The sequence below is a fragment of the Oncorhynchus keta genome, chromosome 4, assembly GCF_023373465.1.
Source record: "Oncorhynchus keta strain PuntledgeMale-10-30-2019 chromosome 4, Oket_V2, whole genome shotgun sequence".
NCBI classification, from domain to species: domain Eukaryota; kingdom Metazoa; phylum Chordata; class Actinopteri; order Salmoniformes; family Salmonidae; genus Oncorhynchus; species Oncorhynchus keta.
In genome coordinates, this window is record NC_068424.1 from 45,600,740 (window position 1) to 45,623,389 (window position 22,650).

The following is a 22,650-nucleotide window of genomic DNA, read 5'->3' on the forward strand; positions in this document are numbered from 1 at the left end:
TCCCATTAATTTCCTATGGCTCTGATAAGCGTCTCAACTTGACCTTTATAAATATAGTCTAGATTTTAATGGCTTTGTAAGCTTTCTAATAATGCATCTAACATTTAGAAGCTCAGGGGAGAAGGATCTCAATCTCTCAGCTCAACCTAAATGGAGTTAGGCCCCTATACTATAGGGCTCTTCACTGTAATTCAGAGATGAGAGCTCTGTATGAACTTCTGCCACTCATGCTATCAAACGCCCTTATTGCCTTAATTTCTTCATAAAGTGTGTATTTTTGTTTGCTTCTCAGTTTTGTCTGCTTTGCTTAGTTCACCAAATCTCCTCCTGATAAGTTTCTCCAAAACAATATACAGTACCAGTCAAAAGTTTACACACCTACTCATTTAAGGGTTTTTATTTATTTTACTATTTTCTACATTGTAGAATAATGGTTAATACATCAAAACTATGAAATAACACATTTGGAATCAGGTAGTAACCAAAAAATGCCTTCGAATTCTTCGAAGTAGCCACCCTTTGCCTTGATGACAGCCTTGCACACTCTTGGCATTCTCTCAACCAGCTTCATGAGGAATGCTTTTCCAACAGACTTGAAGGAGTTTGCACGTATGCTGAGCACTTGTTGGCTGCTTTTACTTCACTTTGCGGTCCAACTCATCCCAAACCAAGTCTCTTCTTTTTCTTGGTGTCCTTTAGTAGTGGTTTCTTTGCAGACATTTGACCATGAAGGCCTGATTCACGCAGCCTCCTCTGAACAGTTGATGTTGAGATGTGTCTGTTACTTGAACTCTGTGAAGCATTTATTTGGGCTGCAATTTCTGAGGCTGGTAACTCTAACTTATCCTCTGCAGCACAGGTAACTCTGGGTCTTCCTTTCCTGTAGCGGTCCTCATGAGAGCCAGTTTCATCACAGCGCTTGATGCTGTTTGCGACTGCACTTGAAAAAACTTTCAAAGTTCTTGAAATGTTCCATATTGACTGACCTTCATGTCTTAAAGTAATGATGGACTGTCATTTCTCTTTGTTTATTTGAGCTATTCTTAACATAATATGGACTTGGTCTTTTACCAAATAGGGCTATCATCTGTATACCACCCCTACCTTGTCACAACACAACTGATTGGCTCAAACACATTAAGAAGGTACACCTGTTAGTTGAAATGCATTCCAGGTAACTACCGCATAAGGCTGGTTGAGAGAATGCCAAGAGTGTGCAAAGCTGTCATCAAGGCAAAGCATGGCCACTTTGAAGAATCTCAAATTTGTTACTACATGATTCCCTATGTGTTATTTCATAGTTTTGATGTCTTCACATAGTGTTGATGTCTTCTACAATGTAGAACATTTTCAAAATAAAGAAAACCTTGGAATGAGTAGTGTCTAAACTTTTGACTGGTACTATATATATTTTAAAAGGCCAGCCTGTCAAAGTAAGGTAATTATTCAGCATATCCTTTACAGTTTAAGATGTTTTGTTTAGGATACCTGTTGCCATTTAACTAAAATAAATGAGTGATGGCATCAGTGATGTTTTCCAACTATCTGTATGATATTGTTTCCTTCAAACATTCCATAGATATTTAGAGCACTGTCTCTCTGCTGGGAAATGGGTTTACTAGTAGTGTCCTAACGTGTCTACTGCCAATTGCTCTTTCGGGAGGGTTTTATGACCAACACTCCCTCCTTTCCCAGCAGCTCCCTCCTTTTCTCTTTTAAGCTGTGAGCCACAGGTTAGTGTTTAAAAAAAATCATGAGTCTTGTTCTGGATGCAGCTCTGCAGAGTGGTCACTTGCTGGGACAGCCGCCAAGTCATAAAATCGGATTTTTAACCTAACCTAACCTTAACTCTAAACTTAATCCCATTGTTAACCCTAATCTTAAATGTAGAAAAAAAAGCACATTTTTGTTTTCATGTATTTTTACAAAATTGTCACTTTGCACCTGGCCAATCTAGCAGAAGTTGCTCAGTTCTGCCTCAAAGACAATATTCATCCCAATACATTTAAGTCAATTAGAATAGACACTCTTATCCAGAGCAACTAAGGTAAAGTGCCTTGCTCAAGGGCAGGTCAACAGAATTTTCACCTAGTCAGCTCAGGGATTCAAACCAATGAACTTTCAGTTACTGGCCCAACACTCTTAACTGCAAGAACCGGGGGAGAGGTGGAGAGAGAGCGATACCAGAGTTCCACTGGGCTGATGCTGATGGTGACTCCTCCAGGCATGGGCCTGTACAAAGAGTCTCGGACAGAGTTTGACTGCTGATATAGGATCAGTTTAGCCTTTTAGAGCATGATGAATAGCATTATATGGACAGGGACGGACCTAGATTTTAGAGTCTGAGACGCTTTTTGAGCCATGGAGGGAGATGGAGTTCACTGCACTGAGCAATGGCTAGAAATACAGGCATGTTTGATCTCCTACCATGCTGATGTGGCTCCTCTGGTCCCTCTGAAACATCACAGAACAGAACTGACCGCAAACTTTATTTGACTCTTTGCAAACTGGAATCCATATATCCTGAGGCTGCATTCATTGTAGCTGGGGATTTTAACGGGGCTAATCTGAAAACAAGACTCCCGAAATTGTATCAGCATATCGATTGCGCAACCAGGGCTGGTAAAACCTTGGATCATTGTTATTCTAACTTCCCCGATGCATATAAGGCCCTCCCCCATCCTCCTTTCGGAAAAGCTGACCACAACTCCATTTTGTTGCTCCCTGCCTACAGACAGAAGCTAAAAGAAGAAGCTCCCACGCTGAGGTCTGTTCAACGCTGGTCCGATCAATCTGATTCCACGCTCCAAGACTGCTTCCATCACGTGGACTGGGATATGTTTCGTATCGCATCAGACAACAACATTAACGAATACGCTGATTCCGTGAGCGAGTTCATTAAAACGTGTGTTGAAGATGTCATTCCCATAGCAACGATTAAAACATTCCCAAACCAGAAACCGTGGATTGATGGCAGCATTCGCGTGAAACTGAAAGCGCGAACCACTGCTTTTAATCAGGGCAAGGTGACCGGAAACATGACCGAATACAAACAGTGTAGCTATTCCCTCCGCAAGGCAATCAAACAAGCTAAGCGTCAGTATAGAGACAAAGTAGAATCACAATTCAACGGCTCAGACACAAGAGGTATGTGGCAGGGTCTACAGTCAATCACGGATTACAAAAAGAAAACCAACCCAGTCACGGACCAGGATGCCTTGCTCCCAGGCAGACTAAATAACTTTTTTGCCCGTTTTGAGGACAATACAGTGCCACTGACACGGCCCGCAACCGAAACATGCAGACTCTCCTTCACTGCAGCCGAGGTGAGTAAAACATTTAAACGTGTTAACCCTCGCAAGGCTGCAGGCCCAGACGGCATCCCCAGCCGCGCCCTCAGAGCATGCGCAGACCAGCTGGCTGGTGTGTTTACGGACATATTCAATCGATCCCTATCCCAGTCTGCTGTTCCCACATGCTTCAAGAGGGCCACCATTGTTCCTGTTCCCAAGAAAGCTCAAGGTAACTGAGCTAAATGACCTCCGTCATCATGAAGTGCTTTGAGAGACTAGTCAAGGACCATATCACCTCCACCCTACCTGACACCCTAGACCCACTCCAATTTGCTTACCGCCCAAATAGGTCCACAGACGATGCAATCTCAACCACACTGCACACTGCCCTAACCCATCTGGACAAGAGGAATACCTATGTGAGAATGCTGTTCATCGACTACAGCTCAGCATTTAACACCATAGTACCCTCCAAACTCGTCATCAAGCTCAAGACCCATGGTCTCAACCCCGCCCTGTGCAACAGGGTACTGGACTTCCTGACGGGCCGCCCCCAGGTGGTGAGGGTAGGTAACAACATCTCCACCCCGCTGATCCTCAACACTGGGGCCCCACAAGGGTGCGTTCTGAGCCCTCTCCTGTACTCCCTGTTCACCCACAACTGCGTGGCCACGCACGCCTCCAACTCAATCATCAAGTTTGCGGACAACACAACAGTGGTAGGCTTGATTACCAACAACGACGAGACGGCCTACAGGGAGGAGGTGAGGGCCCTCGGAGTGTGGTATCAGGAAAATAACCTCACACTCAACGTCAACAAAACTAAGGAGATGATTGTGGACTTCAGGAAACAGCAGAGGGAACACCCCCCTATCCACATCGATGGAACAGTAGTGGAGAGGGTAGTAAGTTTTTAAGTTCCTCGGCGTACACATCACAGACAAACTGAATTGGTCCACCCACACAGACAGCATCGTGAAGAAGGGGCAGCAGCACCTCTTCAACCTCAGGAGGCTGAAGAAATTCGGCTTGTCACCAAAAGCACTCACAAACCTCTACAGATGCACAATCGAGAGCATCCTGTCGGACTGTATCACCGCCGGGTACGGCAACTGCTGCGCCCACAACCGTAAGGCTCTCCAGAGGGTAGTGAGGTCTGCACAACGCATCACAGAGGGCAAACTACCTGCCCTCCAGGACACCTACACCACCCGATGTCACAGGGTGGCCATAAAGATCATCAAGGACAACAACCACCCGAGCCACTGCCTGTTCACCCCGCTATCATCCAGAAGGCGAGGTCAGTACAGGTGCATCAAAGCTGGGACCGAGAGACTGAAAAACAGCTTCTATCTCAAGGCCATCAGACTGTCAAACAGCCACCACTAACATTGAGTGGCTGCTGCCAACACACTGACTCAACTCCAGCCACTTTAATAATGAGAATTGATGGGAATTGATGTAAAATATATCACTAGCCACTTTAAACAATGCTACTTAATATAATGTTTACATACCCTACATTATTTATCTCATATGTATACGTAATATACTGTACTCTATATCATCTACTGCATCTTTATGTAATACATGTATCACTAGCCACTTTAAACTATGCCACTTTGTTTACATACTCATCTCATATGTATATACTGTACTCGATACCATCTACTGCATCTTGCCTATGCCGCTCTGTACCATCACTCATTCATATATCTTTATGTACATATTCTTTATCCCTTTACACTTGTGTGTATAAGGTAGTAGTTTTGGAATTGTTAGCTAGATTACTCGTTGGTTATTACTGCATTATCGGAACTAGAAGCACAAGCATTTCGCTACACTCGCATTAACATCTGCTAACCATGTGTATGTGACAAATAACATTTGATTTGATTTGATTTTATTCCTAGTGGATCAATGTGAGATCGATCCAGATCCATCATACCTTCAAACCCAGAGCAAATTATATATTTTCATAACCTTCAGTCATTTTGGTTCTATTCTTTCAGATACTAATTCATGATTATGCTTCGTAATTCCTCCAGTCTAGACATAAGTGAGTTGATTTCTTCTGAATGTGTATTTGTTCAGTTTGGGACCACACTTTGCAAAAAAAGTGAGTGAAGGACTATTCTGACTGCGAGGGATATTGAAAACATCTTTCACTCACCACACAGTCTTATTTTTCATGTCAAACACCCCACAATGAAACCACTGCCAAGCACAAATCATAAATCACAAAGCCATATTGTGTGTGGCTCAGTCGGTAGAGCATGGCACTTCCAATGCCAGAGTTGTGGGTTTGATTCCCACGGGGGACCAGTATGAAAATGTATGCAGTAGCTGTGGATAAGAGCGTCTGCTAAATGTAAAAATGAAAGAAATTATATTAGACTGGAGAAATGTATAACTTGTCAAAAAGACTTTCATGATCTAAGGCTAGGTGTTTCCCCTGGAATAAAGCCCTGTTCTAATACCCCTGGTTTATAGAAAGTTATATCATTGGATGCTCTGGTGCTTTTATCTCAGCACAATCAATCTGAGCTATGTCTGTTTTTCGATGTATTCTACTAAATTGTTTTAGCAGGAGTAGAAGACACTGATCGATAGAGGACTGTGGTTCTAATAGTTTCTATTTACTGGACTCGGTGCAGTTTGTCAGTAGCCAGGAGGACCCACTGTTGCCGTGGCAATTGTCATTGTGTGTTCCCTTCCTTCCCACCTTGCAAAAAAACTTATGGTTAAATTGGATCACAAATCAAGCTAGCTCCAACAATGAAAAAAGGGCCTGCATTCCACATAATCTGATATAGTCTAATACTAATTACCAGTAGGATAAAACATTGTGTTGACTGGATATACTTCTGAGTGGAACATCAAGTGGCTCGTGTTGAGCACTTGATGGTAATGGCTTTGTCTGATTTGACAATGGGATTTTCAGCCTTAAAACCTAACGGAGCATGCGTAAAAAGACGCCTGAGTGGAGTTCCCACTTCTGTTTATCAGGGGAAACAGAATTTAGGTTGAATTTTTTTGTATATTGATATTCTAGTTTTGTCCCTTTAGGGCACCTGTAACCCCCCCTTGCTTACCTACATTGAAATGCTTGGAATGTTCTTCCTGTGAAGTGCATTAAACAATGCCCACGTTAATTTCTACTCCTGTCCTTACAATAGTTGTATAAGTAATACAGTGTGCTATACAACAAAACTGGCGACGAGGAAGAAACGTTCTCACGTTTGTGCTCATTATCTCCGGCAGAAAGTTTTGAGTTAAATTCGTAATTTTTTTTTGCTGTAGAAAGACAAACAAAACATGGAGCAAGCCAGTCGAGTGATGCTAGCTAGCATTTGATATCACAGCAACGAGAGCCTCGATTGATAGGAAGAGTTTCGCTGCAGGAGAAAGTGAAGTCATCATGAGTTAAAAGAAGAAAAAAAAGGGTCTGAAAGTAAGGGACCGTCTGAAAAATGTGAGAAAGAAAAATAAACCGAAAATGTCTGCATTGGTTGGAAATATAAGGACATTTGATGAATCTGTGGAACAATGGAGTTCTTACACAGAACGTTTTGAGTACTTTGTGTTGGCAAATGGAATTAAAGCAGAAGTCGTTGTGCCAACATTTTTGACTGTTATGGGGGGGGAAACATTCAATACTGCGCAGCCTAGTAACGCCTGAAAAACCTGGTGATAAATCATATGATGAAATTGTGGCTACCTTAAAAGGACATTCTCCCAAACCACTGATAATCGCAGAGAGATTCAGGTTTCATAAGAGAAATCAAGAGGAGGGGGAATCAATCTCACAGTTTGTGGCTGTATTGAAACAGTTATCTGAACACTGTGAATTTGGGAGACCAATGAGTGACATTATACGTGATAGGTTAGTGTGTGGCATGCGCAGCGAGGCAATTCAGAAGTGCCTTTTTACTGAGAGTAACTTAACATCGCAGAGAGCAATAGAAGTGAGTACGTCAATAGAAATGGCAAATAAAGACGCACAGCTAAGTGCATCGACCCAAGTGCATAAGATGTCTACGGAGTTTTTAAAAAACAGGGCAGGAGGTGGGAAACCAGGTCACCAAGCAGAGGAGTGTTGGAGCAAAGACTTAGACTGCAAAGGTGGTTGAAAAAAGGGTCACATCGTAAAAACAAAAAGAGACAATCAAACAAAAGTACTGAACAAAGGAAAAGTGACTTCAGGGAGTACAAAAAGAAAGTGCATAAAATGGAGCACACAGAGGATGAACAAAGTGATAACCTGTCTGAAGGGGAGGAATCTTTGCATGTTTTGTCCATTTCAGACAATGGACACTGGGTGACACCGCTACTGGATGGAAACGCAGTACGGATGCAAGTGGACGCTGGAGCAGCCATATCTTTGCTGTCTGAGGCTGTATACAAGGAGAAACTACATCACCTTGCACTACAGCCCACAAAGATGACGCAGAAAACATACACAGGTGAGATTGTTACAGTGGAACTCTACAAACAGAAGGTAAAGCTACTTATGCACATACATTGTGAAAGGCAACCATCCAGCATTGCTAGGATGCAAATGGCAGGAGAATATCAAACTAAACTGTCAGGAAATTCACATGGTTGCAAAAGAGGACACAAACCTACACGGGATATTGAGTTTAACATGCAGATGTGTAAATCTGCAAAGCAGAACTTGGCAGTATGAAGGACATAACAGTTAAGCTGACCTTGAAACCAGAAAGCAAGCCAAAATTCTTCAAAGCTAGACCTGTCCCATACGCCATAAAACCAAAATTTGAAATTGAGCTAAACAGACTAGTCAAGAGTGGCATATTGGATCCAGTGAATGTTAGTGAAAGGGCTACACCTGTTGTTCCAGTCATAAAAAAAGATGGATTACTCAGACTCTGTGGTGATTTCAAAGTCATCTGCAGTGCTGCTGAAATATATCCATTACCCCTCATTGACGACCTCTTTTCTGGTTTAGCTCGAGGACAAAAATTCAGTAAGATAGACTTATGTCAGGCCTATCTATGTCATTTGACCGTAGGACTGTACAGGTACCGAAGGCTTCCTGTTGGTATCACCTCAGCTCCGGCCTTGTTTCAGAGAGCTGTGGACCAGATACTAAGCGGGCTCACTGCGGTCCAATGTTATCTTTGATGATCATCACCGGCAAAGACGAGTAAGAGCACCTGAGAAACCTGAACGCTACACTACAGAGATTGGAGGAGTACTGTCTGAGGGTCCAGAAGGACAAATGCAAGTTTTTCCGGCCCTCTGTTGATCGCCTGGGCCACGTCATCGACAGTTCGGGGCTCCACAAGGCGCCATCGAAGGTGAAGGCCATTGCGGAAGCTCCACAGAACATCAGTCAGCTCAGATCATTCTTAGGACTACTGACATACTACCCAAAGTTTGTGCCAAACCTAACTAACATGTTAAAGCCACTGCATGAACTTTTGAACAAAACCAAACAGTGGAAGTGGACAGACAGATGTGAGGACGCCTTCAAGAAAGTGAAAACAGCCTTTGCTCAGTCAGAGGCCCTAACCCACTTCAACCCCAACTTGCCATTGCAGTTGGCATGTGATGCATTGCCTTATGGCATTGGTGTGGCTGTCTCACACATCATGTCATCAGGTGAAGAAAGGCCAATTACTTTCGCATCATGGACCTTAAGTAAAGCCGAGAGCAATTATGCACAGATAGAGCGTGAAGAACTCACCATTGTGTTTGGAGTTAAGAGATGTAATCAGTTTCTGTTTGGCCGACGATTCACACTGCTGACGGACCATAGACCCCTCACCTCCATCTTTGGTCCCCACATTGGCATTCCGTTGCTTGCAGCCAGCCGCATGCAGCAATGGGCATTATTGTTATCTGCTCACCAGTACGATATCAAGTACAGAAGGTCTGAGCAGCACTGCAAAGCAGACGGCCTCTCAAGCCTTCACTTACCTGTCACACACACTGAGCACTACCAGGCTGAAATCTTCTACTTCAAGGAAGTGACGAACGCCCCATTTACATCTGTCCAAGTGAAAAAGTTCACCCACACTGATCCAGTGATGTTTGAGGTCGTGGACATTGTCACTCGTGGAAAAGGAGGAGAGCTGTCGGACAGCCTACAACCTTACCTAGTGAGGAGAAACGAGCTCACTGTTCAGTTTGGATGCTTGCTATTTTTTTTTTGAGTCATCATACCACCACTGAGAAGGCAGGTGCTTGAAGAACTCCATTCAGGGCACTGTGGCATGATGCGAATGAAGGAGATGGCACGCAGCTACTTTTGGAGGCCAGGTTTGGACACAGCTATTGAAGACAGCTATTGAGGTCGAGTCATGTTCTGCATGTCAAAAGATGAAGAACATGCCTCAACTAGTGCCACTACACCCATGGGACTTTCCAGAGGAGCCTTGGCAGCGAGTCCACATAGACTATACAGGCCCACTGGAGGATCGTATGTTCTTGGTCGTAGTTGACACACACACAGCAAATGGCCTGAGTTCACAGTGATGAAGAGCACCTCAGTGGAGAGAACCATCGAAGAGTTACGGTCAATCTTCAGTCGCTTCGGATTGCCAACGCAACTCGTTAATGATAATGGCCACCAACTGGTATCTGAAGAGTTCCGGTCATTCATGGAAGCAACTGGAATTCAAGTCAGCGCCATATCACCCTGCAACGAACGGCCTCGCTGAAAGGTTTGTCCCAACGATGAAAGCAATCTTTAAAACCATCACAAAGGAATGGCTTCCTCAGTAGGCGCCAACACACCTTCCTGTTAACCTACAGAGACACTCTCCATGCTACAACCAAAGTGGCACCCGCGTCAGCCATGATGAAAAGACAGCTTCGCACGCGACTTGACCTCCTGGGACCCCCAAAGACTAAACAGGTTGTACAGACACAACAGAGAGCACAGGTGGAGAGACGGAGCAAAGCAAAAGACAGAAGGTTCATAGGTGGAGAGAGAGTTCTTGCTCGAAACTACTGCAAAGGTCCAAAGTGGATACCGGCCACAGTGGTTGCACAAACAGGGCCTGTGTCCTACACAGTAGACACACTGGAAAACATCTGGAGGAGACACATGGATCAACTGTTGCCAGGAACCAACCTCAGAGATGAATCCTGTCAATTGACAAACCAAGATCAGCTACTGGAGACCTACCATGACTATGAGACATCACCTGATCATCCACTGCAGCAACCTACAAATGTGGAAAGTGCTCCAGACTCACCTGAACCAGCCAGAGTGCCTACTCAGGGTACTGTTGCACCCCAGTTTGGGCATACACCATCACCACTCAGACTCAGAAACAATGTGACTGTAGACTCACTTGTACGTCGTCATTACCCTGCAAGAGAAAGACGGCCCCCTGACAGGTTGACTATTTAGTTCAGACTAACCTCCGACAATGGGGCAGAATACACACCAGGGTTAAGTCTTGGAACTGAGGCAGTCTACCCTCTTTCCCTAGTTTAGAAAAGGTTATTCTGAAAAGTTAATTTATTTACATTGAGAACTTATGTTAAAAAGAAAACATTAGGCAAAACAGTGAAAATGTACTTTTTCCTTAAAGGGGGAGGAATATGTTGTGTATTGATATTCTAGTTTTGTCCCATTAGGGCACCTGTAACCCCCCCTTGCTTACCTATGTTGAAATGCTTGGAGTGTTCTTTCTGTGAAACACATTAAACAATGCCCAAGTTCATTTCTACTCCTGCCTCATGTCCTGTCCTTATATTAGTTGTATAAGTAATACAGTGTGCTATACAACATCCTCTTTCTGTTGACTCCATGGAGAGTGACAGCCATAAGACAAGATTGTCACGCCTGCTCCCGCTCTCCCTCCCTGGCGCTCGATGGCGCCAGGCTGCCTAGCGCTACTCACTCCTGCCACCATCATTCCGCACACCTGCTTCCCTCGTCACACGCATTAGCAATTGATTGCACTCACCTGGACTCAATCACCAGTGTTTATTTCCTCCCCTATATCTGTCTGTTCCCCAGCTCTGTTTCCCGCTTCAGTATTTATTATCGTATGTCTCTGTATTACCCGGTTCTGATGCTGTTCCTATCCTATTCCATGTCTGTGCAAAATTAAATGTTCACTCTCCGTACCTGCTTGTCATCTCCAGCGTCGTTTCTTACAAAGATGAATATTGGCCTACATTATTATTGGTTTTACAAGGGCCAATGTCACAGCCATTTCTAGTTCATTCATACACACATTGAATGCTCTATATTCTGTAACACTTTGAAAACCAAATACTAGACATTTATACACCCTGTAAACTGTTTATGAATGTACCCTCTCTCTGCCATTGAGATGAAATAAAAGCTATGATCCATTTCACTTTTAAAATCAAATCAAAATGTATTGAGCCTGCCTGCTGTTCTATACCTTTCCCCACCTCACTGGATCATTGACCCCTGCCTTCCCTGACCCTGAGACTGCCTGCCGTTCTGGACCTTTTGCACCCTCTCTGGATTATTGACCTCTGCCTGCCTTTGTCCTGTCGTTTACCTTCTAGTACACTGCCTGCATCTGGGTCATATCTGAAACCTGATAGGTTAGTATGTAATACTATAAAAGGACTAACATGGAGAATATATTAAGAAATAGGATATACAGGCATCTCTGGATAAATTCCTTAATTGTATTTCATATTTCACAGATGCTAAACTGTTCAATCGTCTATATTGTGATGACAAATGACCATGGCAGACACAAGCATAAGAGAAAATATATTTGTGCTGCAGAACATGTCAAGAGTATCTAACAAATCAGTTTAATGCAAGTCTGACTCACTAGAGCCGGCTCTAGCCTTTTGGGGGCCCTAAGCTAGTTTTGAAATTGCATATGGCCCAGCCAGAGCCCAAACTTGAAGTTTTTATGGGCTCTTAACCAATTGTGCTATTTTGTGTGTTTTTTCACATGGTTTGTAACTTTTTTTTTTTTTGTACATGTTGCTGCTACTATCTCAGGATTAATTGTCAGGAATTGTGAAAAACTGAGTTTAAATGTATTTTGCTAGGGCCTCCTGGGTGGCGCAGTGGTTAAGGGCACAGCGCCAGAGACTCTGGGTTCGCGCCCAGGCTCTGTCGTAACCGGTCGTAACCGGCCGTAACCGGCCGTGACCAGGAGGTCAGTTGGACGATGCACAATTGGTCTAGTGTCGTCCAGGTTAGGGAGGGTTTGGCCGGTAGGGAAATCCTTGTCTCATCATGCACCAGTGACTCCTGTGGCGGGTTGGGTGCAGTGCGTGCTAACCAAGGTTGCCAGGTACACAGTGTTTCCTCCGACACATGCGGCTGGCTTCCGGGTTGGGTGGCGCTGTGTTAAGAAGCAGTGCGGCTTGGTTGGGTTGTGTATCGGAGGACGCATGACTTTCTCTTGAGACAAGCTCCTAAACAATTGGATACCATGTATGTAAACTTTTGTATGTAAACTTTCAACTTCAACTTCATATATATGTCGAGGCACAGAAGATGAATCATCTTTTGCATTGTAAACTCCCTTTACTTCTTTCCTATTGGAGCATACTATCTTGACCACACGATCATTTTCTAATGTATCTCAATTTGCCTCCAACACAGCCAAAGAGATCATGAACTTTTCTGTAGAACTGTTGTCTGGAAAATTAAGACTTTTGACAAATTGCAGCAGCAATTCCTTTCTCCCATAAACCTACATTTTGAAAGAGACTTAGAAGGAACTTAGCCATGAGACATGAGTCTTGATGTTTTTGTTTTATTGCATTGCCATTAGAGGTTTGGGTAGCTGAAGGTTGGTTCAGTAATTGTGTAAAAAAAATGAATACATATAATAATAGTTTGATTTAATTGGTATGAAATATTGTGAGCAACAAATAGAAATAGGCTATAATTGACTTATCCAACGTCATTGTATCAATTGAATGCTGGCGATCAAAAAACACATTTCAGTGGCAAAATAAATCTTGCTTTTCCTCTTAATGTCTTTAAGTAATCTGGTAGCACTGTGTAGAGCAGGGCAAAGGTCGACCCGGGGCTGTATGCGGCCCGCAACCTGATTCAATAAGGCCCGCGGAATCATGCTCAGATCACATAAAGAATTTGCGATAGTAAAGTTCTGAAAAACGTACTGTATTTGTTATTCAAATTAAAAGGCTAATGAATACTCGCCTTTGTGTAATGATTTAACTCCCATCGCTTGTGGGGCATTTATTTTGAAGGCACATTTAAATAACAACTGCCAGAGGACAGACAGTGACTGACAGGCTGACACACACGTCACAGTTATAAATAGTAGCTCGCTAGAAATTGCACAAAATAATGAGTTTTTCAAAGATTTCAAAGAAAAGGAAAGTATACAATAAATGTAGGGTGTTCCAGTAAGACTGGACCTATATTGAGGTATCAGGGAAAGCTGTGTGCTTTGTGTGCAAAGAGACCATCGCTGTCTTGAACGACTTCAACTTGTCTCGACACTTCCAGACGAAGCATGCAGAGAAATATAGGAATGTCTTCTGAGCAGAGGACAGGTGCATCGAATGAGTTGCTTTCTCAGTTGCAAAATCAACAAGGACTTTTCACAAAACTGCATTAAGCAAATGACGGAATTGCGAGAGCTAGCTATGTACTGTCCCACAGAATTGCTAAACATAGCAAGCCATTCGACAAGAAAGAGTTGTTTGAAAATGTTTCCCTTTCAAGACGAACAGTGACACGGCGTGTTGAGGACCTCGCAGAGAATGTGGAACAACAGTTGAAAGACAAGGTAAAGGATTTCACACATTTCTCATTGATCCTGGATGAGAGCAGTGATGAACGTGACATGGCACAGTTATTGATAATCCTACGAGGTATACTTTGAAATTACAGAGGAGCTTGCTTCCGTGCAGTCAATGAAGAGCACTATAGGGAAAGATTTATTGGAGCAGGTTAAGCAAAGCTGGGACTGAGTTTTAAAAAGTTATCCAATGTGACCACTGATGGGTGCCAAAAGTTGACAGGAAAAAAGTTGGCCTTTTGAAAAGGATACAAGATCAAGTAGCTGAGCTGAACCCAGATAATTTTCCTGCATTGCATTATTCATCAGGAGGTGCTCTGTAAACGTGATCTGAAAATGAGCCATGTTGTGGATGCAGTCACTTAAGTGGTAAACTTCATAAGAGCAAAATCTACAGGCAAATCTACAGGCAGTTTGTCTCACTGTTGGAAGAGACAGAGTCGGGTCATGCAGATCTCCCCTACTGCACAAATGTGACATGGGTGAGTTTGGGGAAGAAGTTTAGAAGGGTGTGGAACCTGAAATCTGAGATTCCTGCCTTTTTGCAAATGAAAGGAAAATATGTGGATTTCCCTCAACTGCAAGATTAAGAATGGTTGGCTGATTTGTCCTTCATCGTGGACATCATGGCCCTCAGGAATTAACTGAATTCCAAACTACAAGGAAAGGGCCTTTTTGCACATCAGATGTACAGCCTTGTCAAAGCCTTCAGGGGAAATGACTCCTCCTGACCCGCCAAGTAGAGGCCAACCATCTCACCCACCTTCAGACACTACTAGTCTGTTCCCTATCAGATGACCAGCGGGAGAAGTATACATCGCTGCTGCGTGCTTTGAATGGCGAGTTTCCTCTTCGTTCTGAGGATTTCAAAGTGTTGGAAAATGACATACTGTTGGTTTCCTCTCCTTTCACCTTCAACGTGGAAAACGCTCCCACTGACCTGCAACTTGAGCGTATCGAGCTTCAGTCTGATGCAGTGATTGGAGAACTATTCAAAACAATGTCACTGACGAGGTTCTAATGCATCTCTCGATGAACAAAACTTTCCAAAGATTAGGAGACCTGCTCAGAAGATGTTAGTACTGTTTGGGTCAACCTATGTATGTGAACAGACATTTTGAGTGATGAATTTAACAATATACCTGCTCTAGTTAATGCCCATCAGAGACTTCACTCCTCACGCCGATTGATAATTGCCCAGGCCTGGTGTAGAGGATAAAGTATTATTTATTTCATTTTGTAAAAGGATCTCAGTTGTTTCAGTGGTAGAGGAACAGTGGCCAGATGTCTCCCCCTAGTGGTTATGAGGAGACATTACCGACCTGTCTCTTGCCAGAGGTTCTTGCACAATCCCAAATCAAATCAAAGTGTATTTGTCACATGCGCCAAATACAACAGGTGTACTGTAAAATGCTTACTTACAAGCCCTTGACCTCCAATGCTGTTGTGCCTTCTTCACCACATGGTCCACCCACACAGACAGTGTGGTGAAGAAGGCGCAACAGTGCCTCTTCAACCTCAAGAGGCTGGAAAAAATGTGGCTTGTCACCCAAAACCCTGACAAACTTTTACAGATGCACAATCGAGTGCATCCTGTCAGGCTCTATCACAGCCTTGTACGGCAACTGCACCGCCCTCAACCGCAAGGCTCTCCAGAGGGTGTTGTGGTCTGAAAAACGCATCACCGGGGGCAAACTACCTGCCCTCCATGACACCTACAGCACCCGATGTCACAGGATGGCCGAAAAGATAATCAAGGACAACAACCATTCGGGCCACTGTCTGTTCACCCCGCTACCATCCAGATGGCGAGGTCAGTATAGGTGCATCAATGCTGTGACCGAGAGACTGAAAAACAGCTTCTACCTCAAGGCCATCTAACTGCTAAAAAGCAATCACTAACTCAGAGAGGCTGCTGCCTACATTGAAACCCAATCACTGGCCACTTTAATAAATGGATCACGAGTCACTTTAAACAATGCCACTTTAAATAAGGGCACTTTAATCATGTTTATCTTACATTTCTCATATCATATGTGTATACTGTATTTTATACCATCTATTGCACCTTGCCTATGCTGCTGGCCATCGTTCACCCATGTATTTATATGTACATATTCTCATTCATCTCTTTAGATTTGTGTGTATTAGGTAGTTGTTGGGGAAGTGTTAGATTACTTGTTAGATATTACTGCTCTGTCAGAACTAGAAGCACAAGCATTTCGCTACACTCGCATTAACATCTGATAACCATGTGTTTGTGACCAATACAATTTGATTTGATCTTGATTTGATTTTGATTTGAAATAGAGTGAAGAAAATATTTACTAATAAAGTAAAGTAAAAAAAAATATATAACACAATAAGATTACATAACAATAACGAGGCCATATACAGGGGGTACTGGTACCCAGTCAGTGTGCGGGGTTACAGGTTAATCGAGGTAGTTTGTACATATATAGTGGCTTGCGAAAGTATTCAGCCCCCTTGATATTTTTTTTATTTTGTTGCCCTACATCCTGGAATTAAAATAGATTGTTTGTGGGTTTGTATTATTTGATTTACACAACATGCCTACTGCTTTGAAGATGCAAAATATATTTTGTTGTGAAACAAACAAGAAATTAGACAAAAAACAGAACTTAATCGTGCATAAATATTCACTACCCCCCAAGCCAATATTTTGTAGAGACATCTTTGGCAGCAATTACAGCTGCAAGTCTCTTGGGGTATGTCTCTATAAGCTTGGAACATCTAGCCACTGGGATTTGCTCCAGCTCCTTCAAATTGGATGGGTTCTGCTGGTGTACAGCAATCTTTATGTCATACCACAGATTCTCAATTGGATTGAGGTCTGGGCTTTGACTAAGCCATTCCAAGACATTTAAATGTTTCCCCTTAAACCACTCCAGTGTTGCTTTAGCAGTATGGTTAGGGTCATTGTCCTGCTGGAAGGTGAACCTCCGTCTCAGTCTCAAATCTCTGGAAGACTGAAACGACATCCATCATTCCTTATATTCTGACCAGTTTCCCAGTCTCTGCCGATGAAAAGGTGTTTGTTGGGTTTGTGCCACACATAGCATTTTAGTCTCATCTGACCAGAGTACTTTCTTCGATATGTTTGGGGAGTCTCCCACATGCCTCTCGTCGAAAACCAAATGTGTTTGCTTATTGTTTTCTTTAAGCAATGGCTTTTTTCTGGCCACTCTTCCTTAAAGCCCAGCTCTGTGGAGTGTACGGCTTAAGGTGGTCCTATGGACAGATACTCAAATCTCCGCTGTGGAGCTTTGCGGCTCCTTCAGGGTTATCTTTGGTCCCTTTGTTGCTTCTCTGATCAATGCCCTCCTTGCCTGGTCTGTGAGTTTTGGTGGGCGGCCCTCTCTTGGCAGATTTGTTGTGGTGCCATAGTCTTTAAATGTTTTAATAGTGGATTTAATGGTGCGCCGTGGGATGTTCAAAGTTTCTGATATTTTTTTATAACCCAACCCTGATCTGTAATTCTCCAAAACTTTGTCCCTGACCTGTTTGGAGAGCTCCTTGGTCTTCATGGTTCCGCTTGCCTGGTGGTGCCCGTTGCTTAGTGGTGTTGCAGACTCTGGGGCCTTTCAGAACAGGTGTATACATACGGAGATCATGTGACAGATCATGTGACACTTAGATTGCACACAGGTGGACTTTATTTAACTAATTATGTGACTTCTGAAGGTAATTGGTTGCACCAGATCTTATTTAGGGGCTTCATATGAAATGGGGGAGAATACACACCACTTTTCAGGTTTTAATTTATTTATAGATTTTTTTAAACAAGTTATTTTTTTTCATTTCACTTCACCAGTTTGGACTATTTTGTGTATGTCCATTAACTGAAATCCAAATAAAAAATCAATTTAAATTACAGGTTGTAAAGCAACAAAATAGGAACAACGCCAAGGGGAATTAATACTTTTGCAAGGCACTGTATGGTGCTATGCACATGTCCTTAATCTGGTTTTGTCCGACACAACTGAAATTGTCTTAGCAAGTGGGTCGCTGTTTGCTCTCCTTAACGTCATTGCTGTGTTACTCCGTGAATCCTACCAAAGGATGGATGTGTGGGAGAAGAAGAGCCATGACACGCGACACAGATGCCTGTCTCCAATCGGAGAAACACACTGGTGGACTAAGGATTCATACTTTATACTTCATCGCTTCATACTCGTCGCCAAACCCACTGGCTCCATGTCATCTACAAGACCCTGCTAGGTAAAGTCCCCCCTTATCTCAGCTCGCTGGTCACCATAGCATCTCCCACCTGTAGCACACGCTCCAGCAGGTATATCTCTCTAGTCACCCCCAAAACCAATTCTTTCTTTGGCTGCCTCTCCTTCCAGTTCTCTGCTGCCAATAACTGGAACGAACTACAAAAATCTCTGAAACTGGAAACACTTATCTCCCTCACTAGCTTTAAGCACCAACTGTCAGAGCAGCTCACAGATTACTGCACCTGTACATAGCCCACCTATAATTTAGCCCAAACAACTACCTCTTTCCCAACTGTATTTAATTTATTTATTTTGCTCCTTTGAACCCCATTATTTTTATTTCTACTTTGCACATTCTTCCATTGCAAAACTACCATTCCAGTGTTTTACTTGCTATATTGTATTTACTTTGCCACCATGGCCTTTTTTGCCTTTACCTCCCTTCTCACCTCATTTGCTCACATTGTATATAGACTTGTTCATACTGTATTATTGACTGTATGTTTTGTTTTACTCCATGTGTAACTCTGTGTCATTGTATCTGTCAAACTGCTTTGCTTTATCTTGGCCAGGTCGCAATTGTAAATGAGAACTTGTTCTCAACTTGCCTACCTGGTTAAATAAAGGTGACCAGACCAGGGTCTCTATGTTGAAGTGCTCCTCACACTATCAGCCATACAAGGACAGGTCAACATGAAGACAACTGTTCTGGTGAAGGAAAGAGGACTTACTGAGGCTCTTCTCCGGTATGAGACGATACTGACAGCTCAAATATTTCTTTGGATATTTGAGAACACGTCACTACTGTCCAAATACCTGCAGACAAGTGGGATGGACATCCTGTCTGCCCATCGAATGGTTGTGGCAACACAGGAAACCCTGAAAGGCATGTCAAGAGACTTTGACACCATTAAGGCAGCTACAGACACATTTGTTCAGTTTGCAAATAAAAAAATCAAAGAACAGGATGAGGACACAGAACTGGAGGAGGTGGAAGCCACTCTGCAACGGAAAAGGGCAAGAAAGAAGAAAGTCATGTCTGGATAGATGGATCAAGATGAAGCTTTGACAGAGGCAGAGAGTAGAGTGCCTATAAAGTTCAAGTCCACAATCAAATTATGGATACAGTCACAGATAGTATCCACAGGCGAATTCTCTCTCATGGCATTCTATATGCTGACCTAGCCCTTCTGGACTCTAGAAACTTATCCAAAATAACATCCAATGGTCTTCCAGAGACAGCCCTTCAAGAGCTTCAGCAAATGTTTGCTTCGATTTGATAGCCAAGCAACAGTTTACAATTTGCTGTGTGAGCTGAGAAGCCTCACTGTACAGTGGAAAAGACTGAACATTTCAGGATTGGAGGAATACATGACCAGGACAGTGGAGGATGGCCAAAATGGAAATGAAGATGAGGTGGAAATGAAGAATAAATGCTGCTCATCCTGCAAAGATTGTCCACTGTGTTGTTACCAGATGCTGAGACGGTACAACCTGCTGACTGATGCGTACCGTATCCTTGACCTTGGATACAAGTTCCTACTCACCCTCTCAGTTACCCAAGTAGAGCGAGCGAAGTTTCTCTACCTTAAAGTGTATCAAGAGCAGAGGAGCACTCTCTTACAAGAATACCTAGGGGCCTTCATGCTGATGGCCACCGAGAAGGACATCCTAATGGCCCTGGATACTTTAGTTTAGTTTATTAATTCGACCATTTAAAAAAAAACAAGCACACATAAAACTTGAAAAAGCCATACATGCGCATGAATAAAATCATTGAGGATAACACCCTGTCACGACTTCCGCTTGTTCGGGGCGGTGTTCTGCGGTCTACGTCACCAACCTTCTAGCCATCGCTGATCCATTTTTCATTTTCCATTGGTTTTTTCCTTGTCTTTCTTCACACCTGGTTCCAATCCCATCAATGACATGTTGTGTATTTAACCCTCTGTTTCCCCTCATGTCCTTGTCGTGATTGTTTGATTGTATGCTATGTGCAAGTTATGTTCTGGTGTGCGACGGGTTTTGTACCCCCTTTTATTATTTTGGCTTTTGGAGTTTTATGAGCACTTATTAAACGACTCCGTTTATACCAAGTCCATTCTCATGCGCCTGACTTCCCTGCCACCAGCACGCATCCATTACACACACAATAAAGTCTGGGCCTTATTTCCATTGTGGTCCTCTTGAGACGAGATGGCTAGACAAGATGGAACACAGTACGGCAGTGAAATAATAAAACAAAAACAGAGAAGAAGAACATCTATCTCATCATTCCGGTTACATCATAGGGGTTATTCATATGGGCACAGAAGACCGCAAACATATTTTTACGTTCTTTTTTAAAGCTGCCCAGAGAGGATGTTGTTTGTTTTGGCATGGTGATCGATAGAGTTGCAGAGAAAAGCGTGCTGTTGATACAATTGCTCCTCCAATAAGGTACTTGCGGCACATTTCCTATAACTTGCTTACTTACCACCCTGGTCACTGGCGTGAAAGGCAAACGCCTATTTGGTGGGAATAGTAACATCACTCATATAGCCAGGATCGCAAAAATACTATAAAACTTTATATTTTCACATACCCAAAAAGCCTACTATTTAAAATGGGATATGGGTATTCGGACACGGCTTCACTATATATGTATGTATCTCTCTTTCATTCAATCTCTTACTAACTTAGTCAATCTCTTTCTTTCTTGCTCTTACCATGATAAGCTTCTCCCCACTGATCTCAGCAGTAAAACGGTACTGGGGGAACGGAATAGCAATCATGCCACCTTCCATGGTGACGGTGGTCTAAGAAGGACAAAAAGAGTTTGGATCTTTGAAATGACAACTTCTAGAATACTTTAGCTGATATTCAGTGATTTTAATAAGCAGATTCAATCCTTCACTCGTTCATAAATTTCCTCACCATGAATTTGGAGCGCCTCATGGTCTCTAACTCACACTACCGATGGTGAATTTGTTAGTCCAGGACCAGTTTGGGATCACCTGAGACCAGGTGAAATCATCCCCCTCCCGAAGCACCTCTGTTATCACCTTGATGTCTGTCTTGGATTTGGCAAAACCCAGGGGAAGAGTACAGAATGGTAGGGTTAGAATTTATCAATAATATCTATCTATCTACTGTATCTATCTGTCTGTCTCTGTCTATCTGCCTGCCTATCTAGGGTTAGGTTGAGCTAAGGTAGGGTAGGGTTATGTTTAGGGTTAGGGTTAGTTGGGAATTATTGATGAGATTTTGAGGTGAACAACACTGTTCTCTGCAATACCCTAATTCCAAATATTGTTGAGTGCTTTGACTTACCAATTGCCTCTAGAAACTCATAAGAGTTTTCCTGACTTTCGAGCTTGTACTTCCCAGAGAATGCCATGGTGGTGAAGCAATGTGGAACAGTGAAGAACTGACAAGAGCCTCTAGAAACTCTAGAAAGGTGTAGAAAGGTGTGGCTTTCTCCTTCTTTTGAAAGAACAAAATGTTTCTCATCCAACGTTCAGTGGCTCACTGCCAAAAGAGCCTCATTCTCGTCCTCCACACATAGGCCTACCTGATTGCAGCACAGAAAGGCCCCATAGAGGATATATGTAGACTACACGTCAGTCATGACAACTTGTCAATGCAATGACGGAATGTTGTTGTACTGCCATTGATGACGGAATAAGATGCACTGCACATTGTAATAGGTATTGCTTATACAACCCCTATGGCGGTTTCTCCCAGAGCCATATATTTAATATAGGGATCTGGTCCATCTTATTCAGTGATAGGGTCCCAAGTCAGTATCGATGAAAAAGATAACCTTGGTTTAGAAACGCGATACGGAAACGTAGTTGAGATAAAAACAACTAAATTTCCAAGGCTTGATGACAATGGCTGTACTGATGACTAGTTCCGAGTCGTGCTTTTCAGTGAATGTCCACATGGTGGCGAACGTCACCACTGGTCATCCTCAGTATACAGAACAGGCAGCAGCAGGCTCTGCAACTACAGATCCCCCCCAACAACAGGCTAGCGTGGGCGAATTCAAACTGAACTTGTAAACTAAAGTGCTCTAGGGAGCTGTAGTTCTAAATATGACCAGTGGTGGAAAAAGTACTCAATTCTCATACTGCAGTAAAAGTAAATATACCTTCATAGAAAATTACTCAAGTAAAAGTGAAAGTCACCCAGTAAAATACTACTTGAGTAAAAGTCTAAAAGTATTTGGTTTTAAATGTACTTCAGTATCAAAGTAAATGTATGTCACGCCTGCTCCCGCTCCTCCTCCCTGGCGCTCGAGGGCGCCAGGCTACCTGTCACCATACCTTCCTGTTACCATCATTACGCGCAGCTGTGCTCAGCGGA

General features: G+C 43.1%; 1 pseudogene; it reads right to left on the bottom strand.

Moving 5' to 3' along the window:
* Positions 1 to 19,851: 19,851 nt before the first annotated feature.
* Positions 19,852 to 21,679, bottom strand: LOC118384010 (gastrotropin-like; annotated as a pseudogene).
* Between the last annotated feature and the right edge of the window lie 971 nt (positions 21,680 to 22,650).